This window comes from Dasypus novemcinctus, chromosome 28 (assembly GCF_030445035.2).
Source record: "Dasypus novemcinctus isolate mDasNov1 chromosome 28, mDasNov1.1.hap2, whole genome shotgun sequence".
In the NCBI taxonomy this organism is placed as follows: Eukaryota; Metazoa; Chordata; class Mammalia; order Cingulata; family Dasypodidae; genus Dasypus; species Dasypus novemcinctus.
This window is the reverse complement of record NC_080700.1, coordinates 23319790-23345337: the sequence shown is the minus strand read 5'-3', so window position 1 is coordinate 23345337 and position 25548 is coordinate 23319790. Positions and strand designations below refer to the sequence as shown.

The following is a 25548-nucleotide window of genomic DNA, read 5'->3' as shown; positions in this document are numbered from 1 at the left end:
ACATTTTAAACATACATTCTTTTAGCAATCTTATTTTTTCCTAGATAGTGACTTAAATTTTCTCTGCTTTCTGAGTTTAGGAGGGAAGTTCCATGACTGGCAAATGGCCTCTTTCTGAAAACAGTTGTAACTTTGTCTTCTTAGTTTTTCTGTTTCGCCTTGCCAAATGTCAGATATTTCTCTAGTGGGATAATGTACACATTATCATAAGATCGATTGTATAACTAATTAAAGAAAGAATCAGCAGGATGACAAAAATGGATCAAAAGACCATACGAGAACAGGAATTTTATATAGTCAGAGACCAAAAAGGAATGCTAAAATAAAACTGATATTTTAGTTATCAAACTGGAAATGTTCTATAGGATAATAAAACTGTAACCTCTGTGTTATCTTTTCTAACATGAATGTCAACCATCTCATCTTATCAGTTTTTTTTAATAGCAACCTTAACTTTACAGAGTTGTAAAATGTCCAATCAATAGAAAATATAGTCAGTCTAACAAAGTTACATTTCCGTAGAGACGTTTGAGGACTTTTCATGAGCTTGTATTTTAGCATGATGCTAACAGATGACTGATAATCATCTTTTTGTCTCAATTCTAATTTTGTGTAATTTTTCTTGCTAGTAATGCCATCTAGTTTTGAAAGTAAAATGATCCCTCAAGCAACATGCACAAAATTGTAGACAATTGTATAGTATAATATCATTCACATTTTACTTATCATGATCAGCAGGTAATAAGATTTGAAACTTGGTTCTTTGTTACATGACAGTCCTGTGACAATCACACAGCAGAGGAGCCTGATTGATTCTCTTGAGCACTGACATTGACACGTTAGACCAAATGGTGAGCTCAGGGCATATCGGTTGTTTGATTTTAATGGGTCGCGATCTTCAGTTGAAACATCTGCTATAATGAACTTGACATTTGCAATAATAACAGTATCTGCTTATTTTATGTGCTGTATTACATTTGTTTTTCCTATGTGGGAGGCCAAGTTTGCTAGTTTATGAATAAAGCCTCTTTGTACTACTTTCTAAAAGGCTTAAAAATAAAACAGCTTGGAATACATCAGAAGCAACAGAAAGCCAGACTTTGAAAAATGTCTCTGGACAGTGTTTCCATTTGGAGATTAATTTAGGAACTTCTGAAATTCAGATGAACCCATAGCAATATTTAGCTACAGACTCAGCTATGTCTCAGTGGCCTTGCTTTAATCAGATCAACATTTAGCACCTTTGTTTTAGATAAAAAATATTTTGTATGACTGAGGGAAGAGGGAATAGAGTGGAGCCGAAGCTTGGGTAACTTTGGGGGTGGGTAAGTATAGATCTGAGTGCAGATATGAATGGGTGCATTTCCAACCCTAATTTAAATCACATAATCTAGTTACTATCAGCACAAAATGATTAAAGTCTGGGCTGTTCTGGGAAATATGCTAATTCTGACGCACATTTTCATGGTTCTCAACTTTGGCAGAGAATCAGAACCATTACAAAAACTTTATTAAATAGATTTCTGGACCTACCTCAGACCTACTAAATACAAACACGGGGAGGGGGAGAGGCGACTGTCTTTTAAAAAAGCTCTGCAGTTGGTTGTGATGATTAGCATGACTTGGGAACTATTAACTTAGAAATCTCCAGCGGCAGACATTTGGAAATGCTGAAGAGAGGCAGATGGCGGTGGTTGAGGTATGACTGACTATCTGAGATTTTTCTCTCAGACCCTGACGGTAGCACTTTTATCCTTTCTCTCCAGCAGTAGGTTTCTAGTTCCTGGATTGGTACGAGATTATCAGGGTGAGTCCAATCCTGTTTAGTCTAGTCACAGTATTTATAAATTCACATCTAGCCCAGGAATTAAGAAATAGCGTTTTGGAGAATATTTGTTACACAGATATACTGAAACAAAAGAAGGGTTCCATGGTCAAATGTAGTTAGGAAGTACTGTGTTGATAGACTCTGAATCTCCTCATTTTTGTCAGGAAACCATTCCTTATAATATTTTTTGAGGATTTGTAGTAGAATGACATGTTTTTCTGGAATAAATGTTCACATAGAACCTTTAACTGGAAAACTCAAGAACATTGTCAGTGCAGTGTTTCACAGTATCAGGCTGCCTGAGCTTGAATTCCAGCTGCACATCTTCTAGCTATCTGACTTTGGCGAGCCGTTTAACCTCTCTATGTTTTAGTGTCTACATCTGTAAATTTGGAATAGCAATGGCAGTTATCCCACAGGGTTGCTGTGAAGCTTGAATAAGTTAATACATATGAAATGTGTTCAGCTATGTGCCTGGCAAAAAAAAAAATTGCTGATGAATGTTAGCTGTTGTTAATCAAAGCAAATAGGGTGAAATTCTTACCTAAGGAACCATGATTTTATCTGTGTAAATCTTGATCTCAAATCATCATCTTGAATCTTTAACCTACCAGGGAAAGTTAATTATGTGGCTTAATATTCCCATATCCCATGTATTTTCATCTAGGGCTTTGTACTCATATATTTACAAGACTGTCACCTGCTTCCCCTATCACTACATATCAGAGATTATTAGGTGGTGAGGTCCTTAGCAGCAGACACTGTATCTTAATTTTTTGTTTGTTTTTTTATTACCTTGTCCATAAGAGACCTTCAAATGAATATTTACCTTGTATTTAAATGTATATCAAAGTCAAAGGTATAAGTGAGGACTATTTTTGGAAAATCTCCCCCAAATCATTCTGACATCTGGTCTCTGTGAAAAGCTCTGACTAGGTAAGGGCATATTTTTGGAAAACTTTCTTTGGTTTGTGTATTAGTCAGCCAAAGGGGTGCTGAAGCAAAGTACCAGAGCTCGGCTTTTATAAAGGGTATGTATTTGGGGTAGAAGGTTACAGTCACAAGGTCATAATGAACTCAAGGTTCCATAAGAGGTGCTTTCTCACCCACAATCATTGCCATGAGGCAAGATGGTAGGTGACATCTGTAAGGGTTCAGCCTCCCTTGTTTCTTTTAAGGCTCCATGGTTCCAGCTTCTTCTGATCTCAGTTGTAGGCTGGCATAAGGTTTATCTCTCTCCCCAGGGCTCATTTCTTTCTGGGCTCAACTGCTCTTGTGTCTTCACAAGGTCAGCTGTAGACTTTCAGGCTCATCTCTCTTCCCAGGACCTCTGCCATGTCTAATGAGCCATCTCTATTCCTCTGTGTTCTTCTCCTGAGTATCTACTTCCATGTGGTAGTCTGTTTTATCAGCCCATCAGGGCGGGCAGGGACTCAATGCTGAGTTGCATTCTATATAATGTGGTTGAATCAAAGCCTTAATCTTAGCGTAAGTTAATCAGACATCTCAGCTGAATCTAACACAATCAAAGGGTTAGCACACCCAGAGGAGCCAACCAGTTTACCAACATAATCAATATCTTTTTTTGGAATTCATAAATAATATCAAACTGCCACAGTGTGATTTACCATTATAGGAATAGCACTTCCTATTGTAACTAGAGAATTGAGATATTTTAAAAATAATAAAATATGTAGAAATATGTACGTGTCAGAACCAGCTGCCTTATCCACTTTTCTTAATTGTCTCTGAAAGGCTTCAAAAGCTCCTTAGGATAAATAGTGGTTGACCTTCATGCTTTGAAATATTCTGAAACATTTATAATAATCGGTCTTTAAGACACTTTTGCTCATCCAATTCCAAAGAAGCAACACTTCTTGCATAAATAATGCAAGTCTAGACCCTGGTTCTATTTCTATTTTATTTATATAGATATATGTGAAGAAAAGTGGATATTTCATTACTAGGTGTACAGTTGTATGTTCATTTTTTCTGACCTTCATTCTTGGTTTTTAACCTTTGTCAAACTTGAAAAGGTGAACTGATTACATTGATTCCTAAAGGACATTCTCCAAGATACCTGACTAATTTCCAGATGTAATATCCTTGGGAGGAAGCACTGAGCTTTTTGCTAATGAAGAAAAGGAAATGCAGATTATTTCTGCACTGATAAATGAAGCAGCAAATTGCAGGCCAGCGCTGTACTGTATCCATTAGTTTGGAAAGACCTTCTGGGATACTAGGTACTCCCCATGGTGTGGGAAGTTTGGTTTGGGGATCTTCTTGCTCCCTGTTTGCTGGGCTTTCTATCCTTCAAGAATTATTTTTGGGTGCATGTTCTGTGACATTGTGAAGAACTCTGAACTGGGGAGATTATTATCTCAAATTAAAGGTAAGAGATATATCGATAAGAAAAGGGGAATTAAATACATGTTATAACAATACTTTGAAAATGTTAACTGGAATGGAAGTGAAAAGCAAATGAAAAAAGTAAGTAAATCTTGGCAATTTATATTTGGTGGACAGAGGAGAAAGAGAATGGTAGTGATGGTTGTAAATGTAATTAATACCGCTGAAATATACACTTAAAAATGGTTAAGAGGGAAATTTTGCTTGTGCATATGTTACCACAATACAAAAAAAACACTCTATGCATTTTTAGAACCTAGAGAACTGTACACCAAAAAACTGATTTTTTTTTGTTTGAAAAGACTTTAAAAAGCAAATTATTAAAAAGCAATTACAGGGGAGCAGATAGAGCTCAAGTGGTTGCACACCTGTTTCCCATGTACAAGGTCCTGTGTTCAATAACTGGTACCTGCTTAAAAAAAAAAAAGGCAAGAAACCCACAAAAAATCAATTACATATACGTTGAAAGATGGTGATAAAGGAAACAGTGACTCATGTCATTAAGATAGTAGCCAGGTTTGCTCTTCTTTGAATAACACCTCATGACACAAACCTGCCTTCTCCATTTCTTCCTAGGTCCCTTTCTGTCAAGGACCTGCTCTCAGATCTAAGCATCCTAGAAAAGCGATCTGGAATTTATGTATCTCAAGTGTTCCCCCTGTTTGGCCTTTCTCTGATACAACCTGATGATTTTCTAGCCCCATGTCTTATCAGTCCATTTTCTCTACCCATAACACCACCTACTCCCAATCCTATTCAAGCTTCATGGGTGCCTTGTGACCATGAAGTGTGTACTTTTCTCCCCACAAAATACAATGATCATTCAACAGCATTCTAGGCACTGGAGCTACAGCTGTGAACACAAGTGAATAAAATAATCCCTGCCCTCTTGGAGCATCCATTTAAAATATAAGCAGTCTTTCAGATGGCAATGTATGTTCACAGCTAAAAGTAAAACCTGCTGGGGAATAGAAATAGGTGGGTGCAATTTTAAATAAGATGCTGTGCGTAGCCCTTAAGGAGAAGAAGCCATTTGCGTAAGGACCTGAATAAGGTAGGGGAGTGAGGCATGTCTCTAGCAAGGAGAAGAGTGGTGAGGTAAAAGAAATAGCCAGCACAAGCATTTGGAGGCAGGAGGGTGCCTGAAGGAGAAATATAGAGGCCAGAGTAGAATCAGCTAGGAGGGAAGTTGCAGATCAGAGAGCTGTAAGGAGCCAGACAATATCGGGCCTCGGGAGGAGTTGAAAGCATTTTCACATTTACTGGCATGATCCAACTCAGTGTTGAAAAGGAGAATTGTGACATCTCTGTTGAGAATAGGGAAGCAAGGGGTAAAAAGATTTACAGGAGTTTTGATACAGATAGTATTTAAAGTCTAGAAACTGGATGACATCTTCATGGGTATTTGAAATCAGAACATCCCAATACTGGCCAAAATATCCCTTTCCTAATGCTGTTACCAGAAATATATACAGGATAGGGAAAGACATGAAGCCCTACCATGGATTTATGGTGCTTTGATTAAAAGAGGCTAAGAGGATTTAGAATATTCATAAGGTCATGCAACTATCATTACAATCTAATCCCAGAACATTTTTGCTCCACCTCCTCCTCCAAAGAAATCTCTCCATTCTCCCCTTGTCCCTGTGTCTATTTAAAAAAAGGGGGGGGGGGGGGAAGAGAGGGCAGGGGCTAAGTGGGCACCCATATTCTAAATTGGCATATTTTGTTCACACCCTTGAGATTTTAATATCCTGAGCAGTGAAATAAGAGTCCACATGAGGGAGAGATATGTCTTTGTTTTACAGAGAGAAGGTCAGCTATAGACTTGTGAAAGGGAAAGTGGGAAAGGAAAGCAGTGAGCTTGCACTCAGGCAGATCAATTTTGCAAAAAAGTACATAATGGATATTAACTTCCTTCACTCTCTGTGCCTGCATAAATTTGTACTGTTGTTTGAAATACTCTGGGAGGGGAGGATTGCTAAAGTTTGCTTTTAAATCTAGATAAATACATATCAAATTAAAAAATGACTGCTTCTATGGAAATTGGTTTGTTTAGAATTTGGAATGTGACTCAGTTTAAGTGAATCTGGTTCCTTAAGTGTCCATTTAATTCAAGTTATTATGTGTATATACAAAGAATTGCAATAGTTGCTTATGGTGCTCCTATTTTCTTTGTATTTATTTTTTTTTCTTATCTTAATTTTATTTATTTGCATTTTCTTTCTTTTCCTTGAATATGTTAGCTCAGAGTTTATCAATTACAGCTTTTGTGTTTTCTTTTCCATTAAAGGACCAGCCTTTTAACTTACTGGCTGATTTCTTTTTTCTCCCATTTTCAAGTTCAGTAACTTTTATTTTATCTTAAGATCTGCTTTTTAAAGGTTTATACTATTTATATATATTTAATCATACTTCTGTCTTCTTTTATAGTATACCTTACTATGAATACATAAATTTTATTCCTTATTTTAAAATAATACTTATTTTTAAGATGAAATTTTCTCTGCACAATGCTTTAGGTGCATTCCATGGGCTATGATTTGCAGTGTTTTTATTATCAAAGCTTTTAATGTATTCTGTGATTTCAGTTTGATAGAAGAGTTGCTTAAGAGTCACTTAAAATTAACAGCTGTTGATTTCTAGGTACAGTGCCTTGTAAACAGAGGAGGTTATATGTAGTATTTCTACCTTTGAAATTCATAATGTTTTATTATGGCCGAATATTTGGACTATTTCAGTGACTGTGCCATAGGCACTTGAAAAAAGATGTAATCTCTGGGTTTAAAAATGTAGGTCTTCCATCTGCCACTTTATAGTCTCCCTTCCATTTCCAATTTTTAAAATAATGTCAGGACAAAGTACATTAAATTCTTCTTTGTTTTCCTATTAGACATAATTATTTTAATCTTAGTTCTATTCTTGAGTAATTTTTGGTTTTTCATATCAGTTCCTTTTCCATAGTTTCCCTACTTGTCTCTTAGGTAGAAGTTTTTCTCCCTACAACTTTCTTCAGGAAAGTTTAATGATGTTAAGGGAAAACAAAATGGCGGCCTGCATTGGGCGGTGCTGGGAGGGACCCCTTTCCAAGAAAGGATTTTGCAGAAGACAAAAACAGTTAACCTGCAGGGGCTTTCCCAGAAAGTGGAACAAGAGACTGCACCCTACAAAATTGCAGATAAGCAACATCTGGTGCTAAGCCAGTTTGGGTACAGGACAGATAGTTTTTCAGATTGGAAACATATCCCAAACTAATCTATGTTTATTTGCTCCTCACTTTGTCAGACCTTCCCCCATGTAAAAGGAACTTTAATGTCAGCTAGTCATTGTAACCACCCACTTGGAAATTCTCTCAATGCCTCTATAAGCAGCTGTGACCACATGGCTATTGAGACTCTTACTGTGGCTCCCCAGTTTGAGATCTCCTTGCTTGAGCAGTATCTTCCTCAATAAACCTGTACCTCTTATTATGTTGGTGACATTGTTTCTTTTGGCAGTTTCAGTGTCAAAAGTAGGATCCAAAGAAGTGACACATACCCCTCCAACCTTTCCCACTACTGGTGAGTGACCAAGTGAGGTACTCACAGTACTCATTGTGTCCACTGCTCTCTTACCACCTGTGGAATGCTAGAAGTTTCTCCCAGATCCAGATTAGCTCTGCCTTTTTGCAGTGGAGCTCTTGAGTTTACTGTTGGTAGTTTGGGTTTGGTGGTGATGTTTACTCAGTTAAGTACCTAGTTCTGTCTGGGTGGGGGGAGGATGGAGGTGCCAGTGCACCTTAAGACAGCCACTTTTCTGTTTGTAGTGCCCCTGTATAATTTTTGTTTTTTGAACAGGCATGAACATGGGGTCTTCTCAGTTCTAAATCTCTTTTTTTCCCTTAGTGGAAAAACAAACAAACAAAACCTGCTGTCTGTTTTTTTCACTGTTATCCCAGTTCATGTTTTTTTAGTAAAAGAACAAATCTCACTAAAATGCTCTCAAAGGAAGATTGAAGTCTGCACTGGCCACTTTGGGGGATACTTGATTTATATAAAATGATACATCTGAGAGGTTCCTTAGAAAAGAAGAGACCCAAGACGTCCCAGAACAAAATGGGGGGCATAATTAGATTGATATACAGAACTCTCCAAACAAAATTCAGAATAGAAAATTCCTTCACTAAAAGGTTCTTTGGGCAAAGCTAATGAGCAGTTTGACAAACTTAGGAAAAAAAACTAGACTCATTTTCCTAGTAGATCTTCCCCTTTCTTGTCTTGCAGTTTCTTCCATCTTTCCAGCTCTGTCTCTTCCCCTTATCTTTCTGATCTTTTTCTATATTCCTTTCTGGTTGGAAAAGATGCTTTGCATAATTTCATTCCTTTTAAATGTACTAAATTTGTTTTGTGACCTAACAGGCTGTTCATCCTGGAGAATGATCCATATGTACTTGAGAAGAATATGTATTCTGCTCTTCTTGGGTACAGTGTCATGTGTCTGTCTGTTAGGTCTAGCTCATTTATACTATTATTTCAATTCTCTGTTTCCTTATTGATCTTCTGTATAGATTTTCTATCCGTGGATGAAAGTGGCATATTGAAGTCTCCAACTATTACTTTAGAGGTGCCTATTTTTCCTTTCAGTTTTATTAATGTTTGTCCAATTTAGTTTGTGGCATTGTGAATAGGTACATAAATGTTAATAATAGTTATAGCTTCTAGGTAGATTGACCCTTTTATTAATATATACTGTACTCCTTTGGCTCTTGTAACAGTTTTTTACTTAATCTGCTTTATCTCATTTTAGTGTAGCTACTCAAGCTCTCTTTTGGTTACAATTTTCATGGAATTTTTTAACCACCCTTTCACTTTAAACCTATTTGAGTTTTTGAATCTAAGATACAAATAGCTGGATCATGCTTTTTTATCCATTCTGACAATCTCTGTTTTTTGATTGGAGACATTAACCCATTTATATGTTCATTATAATTAATTATGAGAGGAATTATTTCAATCATTTTATACTTTGTTTCTTATATATCATATGTCTCTTTTGCCTTTTCCCTTATAGCATCCTTCCTTTCTGTATAATTGATCTTTTGTGATGTAACTGACTGATCCCTTTTTCATTTACATTTCTGAATATATTTTAGTAATTGGCTTGTGGTTACCCTGGGATTTTTATTAAATAATCTAAGTCTATAATTTACTTGTTGAAAATGATACCAGCATAGCTTCAATAGTATACAGAGTCTCTGCCCCTATACATCTCCCTTTCACATGTATATTCTTTCTCTTTATATTTTATATGTCCATAGCATAGACATATGATCATTTGTTATTCAATTGTTTTCTAAATTTTACAGGAAATAGTAGAATTACATATGGAGTATACAATACTACTAGGTTTTACATTTACCTATGTAGTTATCTTTACTGGAGATCTTCATTTCTTCATACATCTCCAAACCATGTTTTCCTGTACTTTCAACTTGATGAACTTCCTTTAGCATTTCTTGTTGGGCAAGTATCTTAGGGGCAAATTCTTTCAGTGCTTATTTTTCCATAAATGTCTTAAACTGTCCCTCATTTTTGAAGGACAGTTTTGCCAGATACAGAGTCTTTGGCTGGAAGATTTGCTCTTTCAGGACCTCAAATATATTATACCACTGCCTTCTTCCCTCTATGGTTTCTGATGTTAAATTGGTTCATAGTCTTATTGAGGATCACTTGTGTGTGATAAATCACTTTTTTCTTGATTTTTTGAAAGAATCAAAATTCTTTCTTTTCTTTGGCTTTGACATTTTAATCAATGTGTATCTTGGAGTTGGTTTATTAGGGTTTATCTTGTTTAAATTTTGTTGCACTTCTTGGACTGTGTATTCATGTCTTTCATCAGATTTGGGAAATTTTTGTGATTATTTCCTTAAAAATTCTTTGTCTCTTTTTCCCTTTTCTTCCCTTTCTGGGACTCCCATAATATATACATTGGTATACTTCTTGTTGTCCACCAGATCCCTTAGGTTCTGCTTACTTTTTTTTCATTCTTTTCTCTATCTCCTCTTCAGACTGCATGATTTCAATTATCTATCTTCTAGTTCACTGATTGTTTCTTTTACCTGTTCAAATCTGCTGTTGAATGCCTCTGTGTATTTTCAATCTCCGTTATTGTGTTGTTTATCCACATAACTTATGTTCCTTTTTCAATTCTCTAATTCTTGGTTTTGGGCACAAATGTTTTCTTTTGGTCATTGAACTGAGCTCAGGCAGTTGGCTGAATGTCTTTGATTAGCTCATCTTTAATGCTCGATCCTGTTTATATTGAACCTTTAAAGTATCCTGTGATTAGCAGTTCAGTTTTTCTCAGATTTTTCTGTACCTGTTTCTTAGGCTGGGTGTGTGCAGTAACTTTTAAGACTACCCTAGTGTATATGACTTTCTCCCTCTAAGAGAGGATTTACTTTACTCTGTTCTTTCTCCAGAAGTACAGGGCTATTCTCTTTATTTTTATACAAAATTTTTACCCCCAGGGCTCAACTCCTCTCCTATGTTTTGGGTTGCTCTTTCAATCCAGTCTTCAGCCCTGAGTCCACACTGCTGTATGGCAGCTTTTCTGCCTCTAATAATTGTCATATTAGGGGATCCCAAGCCATGGATTCAAATGGTGTCAATGTTCAATGACGCTCAATTTTATTGTTTAGGTGTACCAGAAATTAGGACTGGCCTGGGAGTGTGCTCAACTTGACAAAAGCTCTGGTCTCCAGGGGACACTTTGAATATGCACACACAGTGACCCCTACGGCCTCACCAGGGGTGTTGATGGCCTTGAGTCCCATGCCTCAATGTGCATAGAAATCTAAGCCATTGCCATGGATGGCTCTGTGGTCAGAAACCATGGCAGGAGGTGCTTAGGATGGAGGGCTGCCACTGTGTGTTTCTTTAAACCATGCAGATTTGAGCATGGGGTAGGGGTTCAAATCTGGCAAGTCCATCTCTCTCTCTCCTACCATTTTTTAGGTTGGCTTTTTATTTTTTTTCTTTAATTAAGCATTTGAAGAGTCATTCTCCAATCTTGATCATCCTCCAAACTCCTAGGAAAGTTGAATCAGAATTTTTATTTAGGTCTCTCTAAGAAAAACCTTCTGGGGGTATCTTTTATCACCATCTTGATAACATCATTCCCCCTAAATGACATCTTTCTTTATCTCAAACTGTCTTTGGGATTTTCCAGAGGTCCCTGGAAAATCACAAAGGATTTATTTTTCAACCTTATAAAAAGAGAGGTTGCTATAAGTAGTTAGGCTTATTTGCTGTGTTATGAGTTACATGGAAAGTGTCAAATTAAAAAAAGATTTTCTAATCTTCCATTTTTTAAATTTGCATGGGTAAAATGTTATTAATATAAATATTTCAAATTTATATAAAGTTCCTGGAGGTTTGTTAATGTCCTCACTGTGCTTGATATATCTTAGTGCTGGTCTGCCGGATATTAGACAATAGTATTGTGTTATTGGCCATAATTTCAGTTATTCTTTAAAAAATGTAACATGCCACAGAATCAACCATGTTTCCTTCTCAATTGCATCATTATTATAATGATCTCTCATCAGAACTTTCACTTTTACCAAATAGTAATAAGTTAACCATGGCCATTTTAAGTCTTTTAGCATTTACTGTTAGCTTTTATTCTGGTGCTTTTCTGAAAACACTTGTAATCAGATACAATCTAACATGCTTCATCTTTAATGAAAAATGACTGCCTCAGAGAGCCATGGAAAGGACTCTGCCAGGTCTTCTTGGCCACAGGCTCTTAATGACATTGCTGAAATAACTTTGAGACCATACCACTGGACTATACCAAGATCTCCGGAATTCTATGGGAGAAGCCTGTGAGTTCAAGAATTGCTGACACAAGATCATGCAGAACAAGGATCAATTACCCAAGACCAAATGAACTGATAAAGACTGATTATAGGTTTGGTTTGGATGGTTGCTGATGTCTTAATTCTAGTTTCTGGTTCTAAGGAATCCCTTACGCTATCTATAACTCATAAAACATTTATCTTTTGCTCCATTCCTGGCCCTTCCAGAATTTGCAAACTCTTACTGGATATTCTTATTTTTGTGGCAATATGATTTTATTTACAGTGGTTCAACAAGAATCTCTCCTCCTTGCTATCAGAATATGAATGGAGAACTGGTTACATTATCAAGGCTTTGACTGGAATGAAATATTTCAAATGCTCATTTTAATCAGACATGACCAGATACTTTTAAGGAATTCAGGTTGAATTTATGGAGCCAATGATGATAAAACCCTATTGGAAAAACCAGTCTGGTACCTGGCTCCAAAGTTCCCAGTCTTACAGGTGAGTAAGGGAAGTTACTTTCTGGCAGACATAGGTAACATTTGAGCTTTTGGGGTCCTCCAGAAATAGGAATTAACCCAAATCTATAGGTAATCCAGGGGAAGTATTGTGACAAACTCTTGACTCAGTTTCCTAGCCTCAAGAGGCTTTCAGAAGTCAAATCTGAGGTTCTGTATGAAAACTTGCAGCAAAACAAACTTTAAAAGGCCTGTATGGTAAATCACCATCCCTGCTGCACCTATGGAGATAATCAGCCCGAATCTAATGAAACTGATCTTATTCTACATAAAAAATAATCTTTCTCTAGGGTTATCTTTGACCAAAAGAAGGGTGACTGTGGAGAGAAATCTTGTGTTTCAATAGAAAACAATTGCATACTCCTATGGATGGCCAAATCCTGCTCCTGTTCACTACCTGAGGATTTTGCATCCCCTTTGTAACCTGCAGATAACTGTGTGGTTTTGTTACTTACCTGTAAATTGAACTGGATGCTGTGATCTTGTATATGTAGTCTAAGTCTACCCTGGATACCGTTATGATAGCTAGCTTAAAATCTTACTGTGTATTAGCCCTTTGAAATCTACTGTATATTAGGCCTCAAACCCCCCAAAAAAGAGGGACGATACCCTAGTCCCTTGGACTCTCCTGTTATACGGGTTCTACTCTTTTATATGAATGATCATACCTTCCCTAGGAACACACGACCTGGAGCAAGCAGTTAGAAATATATCCAAGGTTATGAAACAGAGCTTTAACATCTCCAGGCTGAAGCTGACAGCTGAGCATCAGTCTTCTTGCAAAACAGACAGCCTCTAGATAGCCTGACTGCCCATAAACAATGCTGCTCTTATGTTAATAAACCTGGCACAATGATAAATAGCCTAAATATTCTAAAGGACCAAGTTAAAGTGTTTCATGATATCAGTCAGGCTCCAACATTTCAATGGACAGACCTATTTTCTGACCGAGTTTCTTGGTTTAATGGAATATGGGGATAACTAATATGCTTTTCACTGTAATTATCAGTCTATATGCTTGTATTTCTTATTGTACAAACGGTTTCTAGATTCTGTTCAAATTCCTTGTCACCCTCCAGACAGATGGTGGCTTTTAGGATAGTTAATCAAAAGGAAACTGAGGTCAAAATGGGGCTGTGTCTAGTTGATCGACACTAAAAATAATAGACACCCTGACTCAGAGAAAGGGCTGTAACCATAATCTAATGCAACTGAGTAACCCCATTCCAAGAATATTAAATGCAGTTGAACCGCCACCAAATGAAATTTATTGCAATCAAGAAGAGAAACAAATATGAAAAAATAAAAAGGAAAAAAAGGGTAAAAAGACTAACTCAGTCTACTACCTGACCACCTGAAAAAGATGTCAGCGGTGGTGGCCATCGCTTGCATTTCTCCTTTATAGTCTTGCTTCATAGACGTGATACTTTTGTCTTCTTTTGTTTTCTTTGGTCAGCTGACTTTGTATTCTTAGTAGGATAGGTTGTCTCAATATACCCCTGCTTGGCAGAAACAGTTTTGTGATGAGTTATTAATATGTAAGTAAATTTTTTCTTGCAGGTTCTTTGTGCTGATTCTTTGCATGTTCCTTTTGGTGTTACTCAATACTGAGTGATTAGTTTACATGGATTAGCTTTTTTTTGGAGGAGGTGTCGGGGGAGGAGATTTGGAGAGCAGTAGCCAAGATGATTTTAGTCTCTGCTACTACTATTCAGTGAGAGCCTCTTTTCAAGCTTATCTGTTTACATATGCCTCCTCCATTTCTCTATATCAAAATTAAGTCCAGTGGGGCTGCCACCTGTTATTTTACTCCTCCCCCCATTCCTGCTTTTGAAACTTTGATCTTCTCCTTACTTTCAGAAGTATATTATTATATGTTTTCTATGACACATCTCTTTGATTCCTTCCTAATTCCTATTGTTTTGTGGCTTTTCATTCATTTTGGAGGCTGGAGGTTTTACCTGTTCCTGAGTTTCCTTAGCAAAAAAATGTGTTTTTAAGTTTGTATTCTGTTTCCCTTTTCCCGGTGGTTGCTTTAGGATGGTTTCTTGGAGAGGGAAAATGCTGCCTTTATAACCTCTTGGTATTGAAGTTCTCTCAGGGGAATTTTTATTGTTCCATTTTTCATACTACTTCCTGGTAATCATGTTTATGTTAAGTCATGTGAAGAAATGTGTTTTGCCTAATTCAAAAATTATATTGCTTCCTTACTTTTTTTTTCTTACTTTTACATTGAATTATTTGATTTATATTAAAAATTGTCAGTGAGGGAATAGTCCACCTAAACAGAACATCTGGAAGAATTAATAAGGCACATTTGTGGAAAGCAGGACAAGGTCATTTGCCTTGTCATTTAATATAATCAGACATTAAGTTGGCTTAGCACATAGAGAAAGAGAGTTTTGCATATTCGTTCCCCTGACCGTTAAGGAAAACAACATTCTGGGGCAGTTAAAAGAGATGTTTAAAGCTTACTCCTAATACCAGCAAATATTAATATCTGTAGATATATTTTAACTCCTACATATCTCCTACATAAACACTTAAACTCCTACATGCTAAATGACTTAATCAGAATGTTAGGAAACAGGCATCAATAGCATTGGGCCATTTTGAAATCTTGAAGTTGTGAATTATTTTAAAGAGAACCTTCATTTTTGTCATTTTTATCATCAACAATATTTCTGGCAAGCGGAATACTTTTTAAAAATTTGACTTGGTTGGTAAATATTTTAATATTGCCCAACATAATGGTCTATAAAAAAAGAATCTGTGAACTCTGTTTCTTAGGGGCTTGTACCTCTCTCTGCTCTGAACATATATAAAATTAATTGTAATTATACTCATTTGCATTGCTGTGGTTTTGTCTAGGCAGTGGCTTGTGTTTTTATCAAGCAAACCCTTGGACATGGGGCTGTAACAGTATACTGTAAATATGTGAATGTGGTTGAATATGGACTGTGCATATTTGTATGTAAAAATTTCTGTGGGATGCTGCTGTCACCATTTAAATATGTTCTCATGCAGGAGTTCTTAAATTTCAGGGGATCCGTGAGCTTGAATTGAAAAAAATCAACTTATTATCTTTATTTTCTCTGACCTATTACTGAAATCTAGCATTTCCTTCACTTTTGAATGTATGCAATAAACTACAGTAGTATTCATTTCATATCACATTACACTTGTTGCTTATCTTGAAAAAATCTTGTATGCTCATCCATACTTCAAATTTATGGTTGTTGTTAGACCCGATACTAGTTGAGTGTCATAGAACTATCTGCCCCTACCTTCTGAGAAGGTGTTCATGGTTTTCACCTGACTGGCAAACGGGTCCATGGAACAAAAAAGTTTATGAACTCCTGTTCCAGGGGATTTTAATCCTATGACATTGTATATATTTTACAGCTGACGATAGGAATAAGACTGGTTAGTGAATATTTGTTAAATTTTATTGTTGTGGCTAGATATAATTTCAGAATAAAATTTTACTGTCCTACCTTAAAAAAGAAAAACACTGTAACTCCTTACCATCTAAGAATAAATTTGGGAAAATGTTATGAAGCTTTAATTATGGGAGAAAATAACTTAGTAACCAGGTGTTAGTTAGGAAATTATATTAGAACTCTTTTATACGCTTTTCAGTTTTATATCACATAAAACTCTTTATATACTGTTAAGTATAATTTTATAGTGAATCAGTTTACTTCTTTCCTCAAATTAAAAAAAACTCCTATGTACTAATTGCTAAGTTACTATACTATCTCAAAAATAGTTGGGAGGGGTGAACCAACACTCACTTAGGATCAGCAGTAAGAACAAAATACTAGGACGAAATCAATAGCTTCCCAGAAATGGGAAGACTTCGTAGGTTATAGTGTTTGGGTTTTCTTGTATTATAGCTTGTCCTCTTAATCACACTTTAAATTCCCGAAGGCAAGGGCCATGTTATATTTATTTCTCTTCTGCTTCCGCTCTTCCATCTATCTCAAAATCCCTAATACAGCAATGTACACATAGAAGATGTATTAGGTGGGCTCCTTAGATTGTAAGCAGCAGAAATACTACTCAAACCGACTTAAGTGGAAAAGAGGATTTATTAGGTCAAATATTTGTAAATTAGCTTTGACCTCAGGCATTACTTGTTCCAGGTGCTCAAACTAGATTCAGACATCTCAAATATGTTCCTTGATCTTCCTGAGTTTATTTCTTTATCATACCTTCTTCAACAATTGCTGGACAAAGGGGATTGCATGAATTATTCAACAATCATTAAACAATTCTTCCTAAGTTCACTTCATTAAACAAGCTGCCCCTCGTGGTAAGAGAAAGGCCATCACAAGCGTCAGGCTTATATCCTACTGGCTTGGCAAGCCTAATGGAAAGAGAGTGACTTTTCCAAAAATTGTTCCAACAGAAGTCACAGGAATAACTGTTATTGGACTGTCTTAGGTCACATGCCATTTCCAGAACTCACCACTCTGGCCATGGGGGTGTGGGCATGTGGATTGGCAACCCTCGTCAAATGCCTACACCCAGAATTTGGGGGAGGGGGAAAGGGGGGCTTTTCAGCCCACCTGAACCATGTGACTTAAATTTAGGAGAATTGTGGTTTCTCAGAAGCTAAATAAATTGTTCCTACCAAACAAAGGGAGAAAGAATTCTTGCAGTTAAAAACACAGCAAGACTAAACAGATTGATAACACTAAATATAATACTCTCTTTTGTGTATGAATGTGTATATGTGTATATGTGTGTGCCTGTGTGTATCTGTGTTTCCACCATGACACCATGCAGGAAGATGTGCAAGTAAAGGGAAATGTCATGAAAACTTTGCAGTTTATGTCAGTGACTATGGCTGTACAAAAAGTTACCCCAAAACTTATGACCTAAAACAACCATAATCATGTATCAACTTTTCCAGATTCTGTGCTTCAGAAGTTTTGGAAAGACTCTGCCGGGCAGTTCTTGCTTTTGCTATCTCATGCAATGGCAGTTAGATGCTAGCTGGAGTATATATCTGGGGGCTTGACAGAGCTTGAAGTGTTCAGTTCCAATGTGGTTTAATCCCGTGGTTGGCAAGTTGATGCTGGCTAATGGCGGTGGCCTCAGTTCTTCTTTTGGGGCCTTTGTTCTGGATTGCTTGAGTGTCCTCATGGCATGATGGCTGGCTGCCCCTAGAGTGAGTGATTCAAAAGGTCAAGGGGTAAACTGCATTGATTTGATGACCTAGTTTCTGAAGCCACTCACATCATTCCTGTCACCATATTGTTTTGGTCGCACAGGGCCAGCCATAATTCAGTGTCAGAAGGGGCTAAGCAAGGGTGTGGCTGCAGGAAGACATGCATAATGGTGGCCCATCCTTTGGTCTAGCCCTCACAAAGTAGTCTAGGTTACCTCCTGGCGAGACGTTTCTTTCTATTGTGCTAAAATGACATAGGTGTTTCGAGTGACAAAACACATTTCAGTCAATGGGCGTAAATGGACAGTCAGCACCCTTAAATCTGAATACTTCTTTGTTAGCTTTGTTAACTTCCCACCGCAAACTTATATTATGGTAAATAAAGAAATCACTGTCTTTCACCCATACAAAACAGGGCCACATACAGCATCCAGTGTCAAATTAATTACACTAGGAAAATGGGTGATATAATGGTTAGACTCATGTGCCAACTTGACTAGGTTATGGTGCCCAGTTGTTTGGTCAAGCAAGCACTGGCCTGATTAGTACTGTAAGGATATTTTCCGGATTGAAATCATTGGTCAGTTAATTGCTTCTAGAGTGATTACTTCTACAATCAACATAGAAGATGGCCTGCAGCAATGAGAGACATTTCATTCAGTCGGATAAAGGACTTAAAGGGAGAACTGATGATTTCAGAGTCAGAAAGAATTTCTGTCTCAACTTCAGCCAGCCAACTTCTCCTGGGAAATTCATTGAAATGTTCAGCAGAGTTTCCAGCTTGCAGCCTGCTCTGTGGAATTCTGACTTGCCAATCCCCATGGTCATGTGAGCGAATTATATTATATATTTATGTAAGTGGAATTCAATATATATATATATACACACACACATATATATATACATATATATATACACTATCAGTTCTGTTTCCCTGGAGAACCTTGACTAATACCGGTTAAAAATACTTCCTATTGTCATAACCGTAGTAACATGTATAGGCTACTTTTTTGTTCTCTTAAGTGGTTGACTCTACTTTTTGAATATAAAATTTACATTAAATTGGAGAGTTTCAGTGGATTAGTGATACATTCATTGCCTTTGCCAAAGCAAAATAAATGTATTTCATTGGGATTTCATGAGATAGGGTTTTGGGGTCTATCACATATGTCATCAGTTCTAAAGGGAAGCCTTTTATCTAAAAATGGCACTGTGATGGCTTATTTAATGTGTCCCAAATGTTACCTCTATAAAGAAAAAAGAAAAGGCTAACCCTTATAGATTTCAGCTACAGAGCCTGCCTTGTAGTAGTGACTAAGTGAATCTATTACAATTCCCCAGAGAATCCAGTTCACCTTAAAAACATTTAGACTCAGTAGTTACTCTATTATAGTGATAATTTAGAGGAATACTATTTCTATATCAAACTCTAAGCTCATAAAAAGTTAAGTATTCATTTTCTGTCCGTTCCTTTGTCAGGGGAAGCAAAGCTCTTTCTCACTTTTGAGGTCAACTCCCTAGAGTTACAGAAGACCTTTTTGAATTCCACTTACTCAGATGAACTAACCTGAATGTTTATCATCCTGAAATAAAAAAAAGAGAGATTCATGAACAAGTATATTCTTACCATGATGCTTCAAGGAATTATTCCTCAAAAATCTCAAAAATTTGTTAATAACATGGAAAATGGGAAATTTAATCAAGATCTCAAGTTATTACAATGGGAGAAAACAAAGCTTTATATCAGGAACTTTTTGAAAATATATAGTATTATAATAAAACTAATATAAAATATTCCTATCAATAATACATTGACTATTTAGAAAAACTCTTAAAGTTTCCAAATAAATATGTTTTCATGTATTTTTGGTCATGAATTAGTAACAAAATGACCATATACTTAACATTTGAAAAATAGGTATGGTTTTGTGAGCAAATAATATTCTTTTGTCTGAGTTATCAACATGTTAAATATTTTTAATTGGATGCTTTAAAGGTTTTTAAAGGATACTTTTCCAAGTCATGGTAAAGTTGATTCTTAGCTATTTTCTAGGAGAAAAAAATTAATGGCACTTACAGTATTCCTGAGATCATAGAACTAATTTAAATTTCATAAAATGTATATCTCAAAATTTATTTGATAGATAAAAATCCTGTTATTTACTTCAACCACCATGTAGAATGCCACTAATGTGAGTTTTTAGAGGTTGTTTGGATTCTACATGGTACTTTCCAGTTCAGTGAGAATAGATTGTGGCATGTAGGAGTAAACAAGACTCTGTATGTCAGAGCTCAGCTGTGTAGTTTTGTTGATGAATTCACATTTATGATTCAGTATGTCTTTTGTTTTCTTCTATGAATCTCTTACCTTCAGGTCACTGGTCACTTTAAATAGTGATATATGGTCCTGATACAACAGTAACCTGCAGTCTGGAGTCAACTTGAGTGAAAGAAGGATTCATGTGAAATATGCCATCAGAGACACAGTTAACATTCATGGAATTGCTGTAGAGATTTTGCCCTAAAAGTGCCCAAGATTATGAATCATACTGATGAGTCACAAAAACTCAGTATTGTATCTGGATCCTGATCTTGTACCAAATATCTGCATTAGTATATTTAACTCTCTTCAAAGCTGTAAACTTAAGAACAAGTATCTTAACAGCTCTTAGAAATACAGAGCAAATTCTCACCAGAATTCTGCTATTTTGCTGATGATGGACTGTGTCCAAAATGTGTAGAAAATTGTTTCAAGGAGCTTAGGATATGGCATCACTATAGCATTAGGCTCTAGACCGAGCTAAAGACTCAGAAATAGCAGGTATAGCCAACATATTACGTGTCTGCAAATGTACTTGCCAAATCTCTATGCTTTATTAGTGTATTAGTCAATGTTCTCCAGATATACAGAAACAATAGGATACTTGTGCATGTACATGTGTGTATATGTATGTGTATATTAAGAGATTTATTATAGGGATTGGCTTATATGGCCATGGGGATTGGAAAATCTGAATTCTGTCAGGCAGGACACAAGGTGGAAACTTGATGGAAGTGAAGTTGAATTCCCCACAAGAAGTCACAAGTTTTAAACTCTGATGACAGTGATGTTGAATTTCCCAAGAGAAGCTGGCTGGCTGAAGTAGAGATAGAAGTTCTTCTTTCTGACTTTAAGACCTCCAACTGAATGGACGAAGAGACTCCCACCATTACTGAGAGCAATTTCCTTTGTTGATTGTAGATGCAATGATTTAAATCCATCTACAAAATGGCCTCATAATAGCAAGCAGGCCAATGCTTGTTTGACCAAACAACTTGACACCATAACCTAACCAAGTTGACACATGAAATTAAGCATCCCATTTTGCCTGGTTTGCTTACAAACAGTAATATATGATCTTGCCAGAACAGTAACGTAAATCACTGAACTAAACTTGAGTGAAAGAATGATTAATTGAAGATGTATAATCAGAACTATAATGGGATCATCAAAGGCTGGAGAGTGAGAGTAGAAAATTGCTACACTTGCCTGTACATACATTACAGTATACAAATACAGGGTGGTTCTCTGTGAATAAAAATAATAATGTGAAGCAAAGAACCAAAAACTACTCAAAGCAGTACGACCTTCCCCGAGCTACTGAAAAGGCTATGTGTGCACTCAATGAGGACTGAGTTGTGAGGAACACTGGACTGAGCAGGTATTATTACATTGTTGTCTTTGAATCCCGCCAATAACTACATGTAGAGAAGATATTACACCCCATGAAATTCCAAGCAGCAAATGCAGTAAAATATTTTATATTAAAGATGTTGAGTATATTGCTTTTCTTCTACTTAATCAATAATTAAGAGAGATCAAACAACCAAGAAAATTCATGTACTATTGAATATAATTCAGAAGGAATAATATTCTGGAAGAAAAGTGAAAAATGTGAAAATATATAAAACAATATCTTAACAAGACACAGCTAAAATCCATAATCCTAGCCCAGTGTATGACTTAAATTGTTGAGTTGTCAATATTTATTCCCAGGAAAAATGCAATATATTGGCCTTTTAGAAACAATATACTGCATTCAGCTAAGAATTTTTATTCATAAGTCTGAAAAAAAAAATGGGGGTGGGGATGGGGGAGATTGTGTATCTTGCAATACCATGTACTTCCAAACAGAAGTCTGGGGGCAATGTATGAATGAAACCTGAAAGTTATGCCTTGTAGTGACTTTGCTGTTAAATATCTGTAGTAAGAGAATTATCTTCTGGAAGGAGTGTGCACTGTAGATTTTCTAAATCCACTTTATGTATTTCACCATTTTCAGTACCACATCCATGCCCATCTAAAACAAATTTTAAATGGGTAAATTGGAATTCTAACATACTTTTCAAAAGGACTTAAAAAACCCAATGCTTAGAGTTAAAAGAAGGTTCCTATTTTATTTACCAAATGTTAGACTTAGATGGAAAATAATTTTGCTTTTTAAAATATCTTCCTTCCAGAAATTTATTTCTTGGCTAACTTCTGTTTTTATAGACTTGTGTATTTTGCATTGCACCTTTTTGTACTATTTCTACCATAAAAACAGCATTAAATTTTACTTTTAAAGAGTAAAGTAGGGAAGTAGTACTAATCTGATAGTTAATATACCCTAATAATGTAATCACACAGTTGACAGCTACATCACCAAAGGACAGCCATTTTAGAAGGACAAATATAACTGAGTTTTTCAGAAATTTAGGTACAAGAAGATTTGTGGGTGGGTTTTTTCCCCCCATTTTTTGATATAATTTAAATTTTTTTAAAGGGAATTGTCAAAGCAAAATATTATTAAGATTTTGGAGTTTGAATTAGACTCTTTCTTACAATTTATGTAGGATCTCACAAGATTAAAGTTTACAGCTTTTATTGGGAAAAGTACATTTGCAAGACTCTTTTTCTGCTGCTTACTCTTATCCAGCTGTTGAGGTTAATCCAACATTATTAGGTTAACGACAGTTTTGCTCTTCTTCCAAGTGTTGGCAGTCCCCAAAGACTATGCTAAGAACAACTGATAAATATAGTTTTGCCTTGAGCCTACATTGAATTAGAAAGCCTTATAATAAAGCAGTCCTTTTAGGATGAAAAAAAGAATGAGAAATAGTTACATAACAGGGCCAGTGTATTTGCAGAGTGAAGAAACCAGCTCGGTCGATATTTCCTTGGAACACGGTATTTGTTTCCACCAATAAAGGTTCAGACAAGTTCATGACCATTGTTTAATGTTGAGTGCTCTGTCAACGTCCTCCAGATGTCTTCCATTCAACATCCGAGGACTGGCTCCGTTTCCCTTCGATGGAACCTACCATGGAAAGTCTTGATCACATTTGTGTCCACTCGATGTAGTTTCCTTTGATTCATTCAGGCAGAACTTCTGCAACATTAGTCAAGAAAAGAAATGATGTAAACTCTCTTATCATTATCCTGGGGAATGAGATGACTGTTTCGCTTTTTTATAAGAGACTGTGACAGGGATAGAGCTTTCTGTACTTAGAAAGAGGCACTCTTATGATACTAGGGAAACAAAGCAAACTAGATAAAAAACACAGCATGCCAGGACAGGAAAATAGAGTTTAAATATCCATGCATGAGATAGTTACTTTTAACACAGAGAAACATATAGCATGAAGTACAGAAAATTTAGAACTTTGTTTAGTTGCATATTAAGGGAAAAGCCTTAGAATCACATGGACCTAGATTTGAATTCCAACTTTATCACTTATTAGCAAAATAATCTTGCATAAGTGACTTACCTTCTCTGACATTCTATTTTTTGTAATTGTGAATAATGTCTGCTTTATACAGCTGTGAGAATTAAATGAGCATACATCTACCAAGTATCTACTATGATACACTGTAGATGCTGAGTAATTACTTTAATATTAAAATGAATCATAGCATCTTTTATAAGGAAGGGACAAAGTGGATGTGTGAAGGTTTTTGTTTTGTTTTTTTAGGGAGCACACCAATGTGCAAAGTTTATATTTGCTTTGTAAACTGTTATTTAATACTTAGACCTCACTTCCAGTCATATACTCTGAACAGCAACTACTATTTGCCTAGGTTAAGAACTGCTGAATATATTTCCTAGGGCAAACAGCACTTAGGGAAAATGTGACTTTCCTTGGAACCCAAACTCTATGTCCTAGCTCTTCTCTGTGGTACCCTTTCCCCATCACTTTTTCTTTTAGCATCTAAAGGAAAGTGAATAACCTATGCCTCAGTTGCCCTCTTTTTTCCTTAAACAACTCAATTTTTAACAACTTTTTATTGCCCCACCCCACTCCCAGGATGGCTCCATGTCTGTTTGCTTGCTGTTTTTGCTGGTTGTGTATGCATTGTCTACTTGATTTTTTGTTTTTTGGGAGGTTCTTTTTTTTTTTTTTTTGCTCATTGACTGTTTTTGTTTTATTTTTTTCTTTAGGAGGCACTGGGAACTGAACCTGGGACCTCCAATGTGAGAGGAGGGCATTCAACTGCTTGAGCCGCATCTACTCCCTACTCATTTTTTTGTTTTTGCTCGTTATTTTCTCATTTTTGCTCACTGTCTGCTCATTGTTTGTCTTCTTTAGGAGGCGCCAGGAGCCTAACCCAGGACCTCCCATGTGGGAGGCAGTTACCCAACTGCTTGAGCCATGCCTGCTCCCCTCAGTTGCCCTCTTGTTGCCCAGATTCCTAATCTTCACCAGACTCACCCCCGTCTTGGGCATGCAATTCTCACTGAGGCAAGAAGCCATTTGGAAAATGCAAATAGCCTGGACTTTGACCAGACACCACTAAAACTAAGAAAAGACTGGGAACGGTGTAACATCTTATTTTCTCTTGGCTTACATATAAGGTCAAAAAATTGAAGGTAGGCAACTTTTGGCTGGTGAACTTTGTAAGTATGATATTGCGAGGTAGTCACTGCTTGTGGGGGGATTGAGGGACAAGAGTGGATGGAGATAGGGAAACTTGGCTTCTGTGGACTTTTGTTGAGGGACTCAGGGCTGAAAGGATGGGTAGGTCATTGCCAGTGTCTTGGCTTTGTGCGTCAGGTCCTGCCTCCATCCATTCACTCCATATCCATCCCAGGTGGTTTCTGGACTGTGGCAGCACAAGAAAAGGGGTCTTGAGCACAATTTAATGCAAAAGAGAGCTAGACACAAAGCTAGATTGCCTCTGCCCAGCACTGAGAAGAGTGGCTTGTATGGTGTGTGTTCACAGATGTCGGCTCTCGTACACACACATTCCCTCTTGGACCTGGAGTCGTAAAATTTCCGCAGACAGGCTCAGAGCAGTTTCCCCTAAACTTCACTGTGAGTTAAGCAGGGGCAGGGCTGCAAGTAACTTTCATTTTCCTTCTAGACCCTCAGGCTTTCATCATCAGGATAGAGACATTATTGGGAACTCATAATTGTCAACCACAATAGGAATTTAAAAAGAATATTGGAGTTTTCTCTGGGGTGGGTTTCTGGGAACCCTGAACTTGAGCATAAGGGGGTGGACAGGTAGGGTCTCCGGAACTCTCTGGAAGCTCTCTGGGAGAGCCTCGCCCAGTCCTTCATTCTCAGAGTCACCACCAGCTCCCTACTCAACTCCCATCACACCAAAATCTTAGCACTCCACTGGGCCAGCTCAAAGAATATTTGATTCAAGAAATAAATTAATTCAAACATCTCCAAAAATAGCACCCAGTCACTGACGACCACATGTATCTACTCAGATTCTTTCCTGCAGAAAAGAATATTC

The 25548-nt window shown here is 36.7% G+C and overlaps 1 protein-coding gene across 7 annotated transcripts in view; it reads left to right on the top strand.

Moving 5' to 3' along the window:
* PRKN (parkin RBR E3 ubiquitin protein ligase) overlaps positions 1-25548 on the top strand; it is a 1534725-nt gene that overhangs the window by 319521 nt on the left and 1189656 nt on the right. The gene's annotated exons all lie outside the window — the stretch shown is intronic.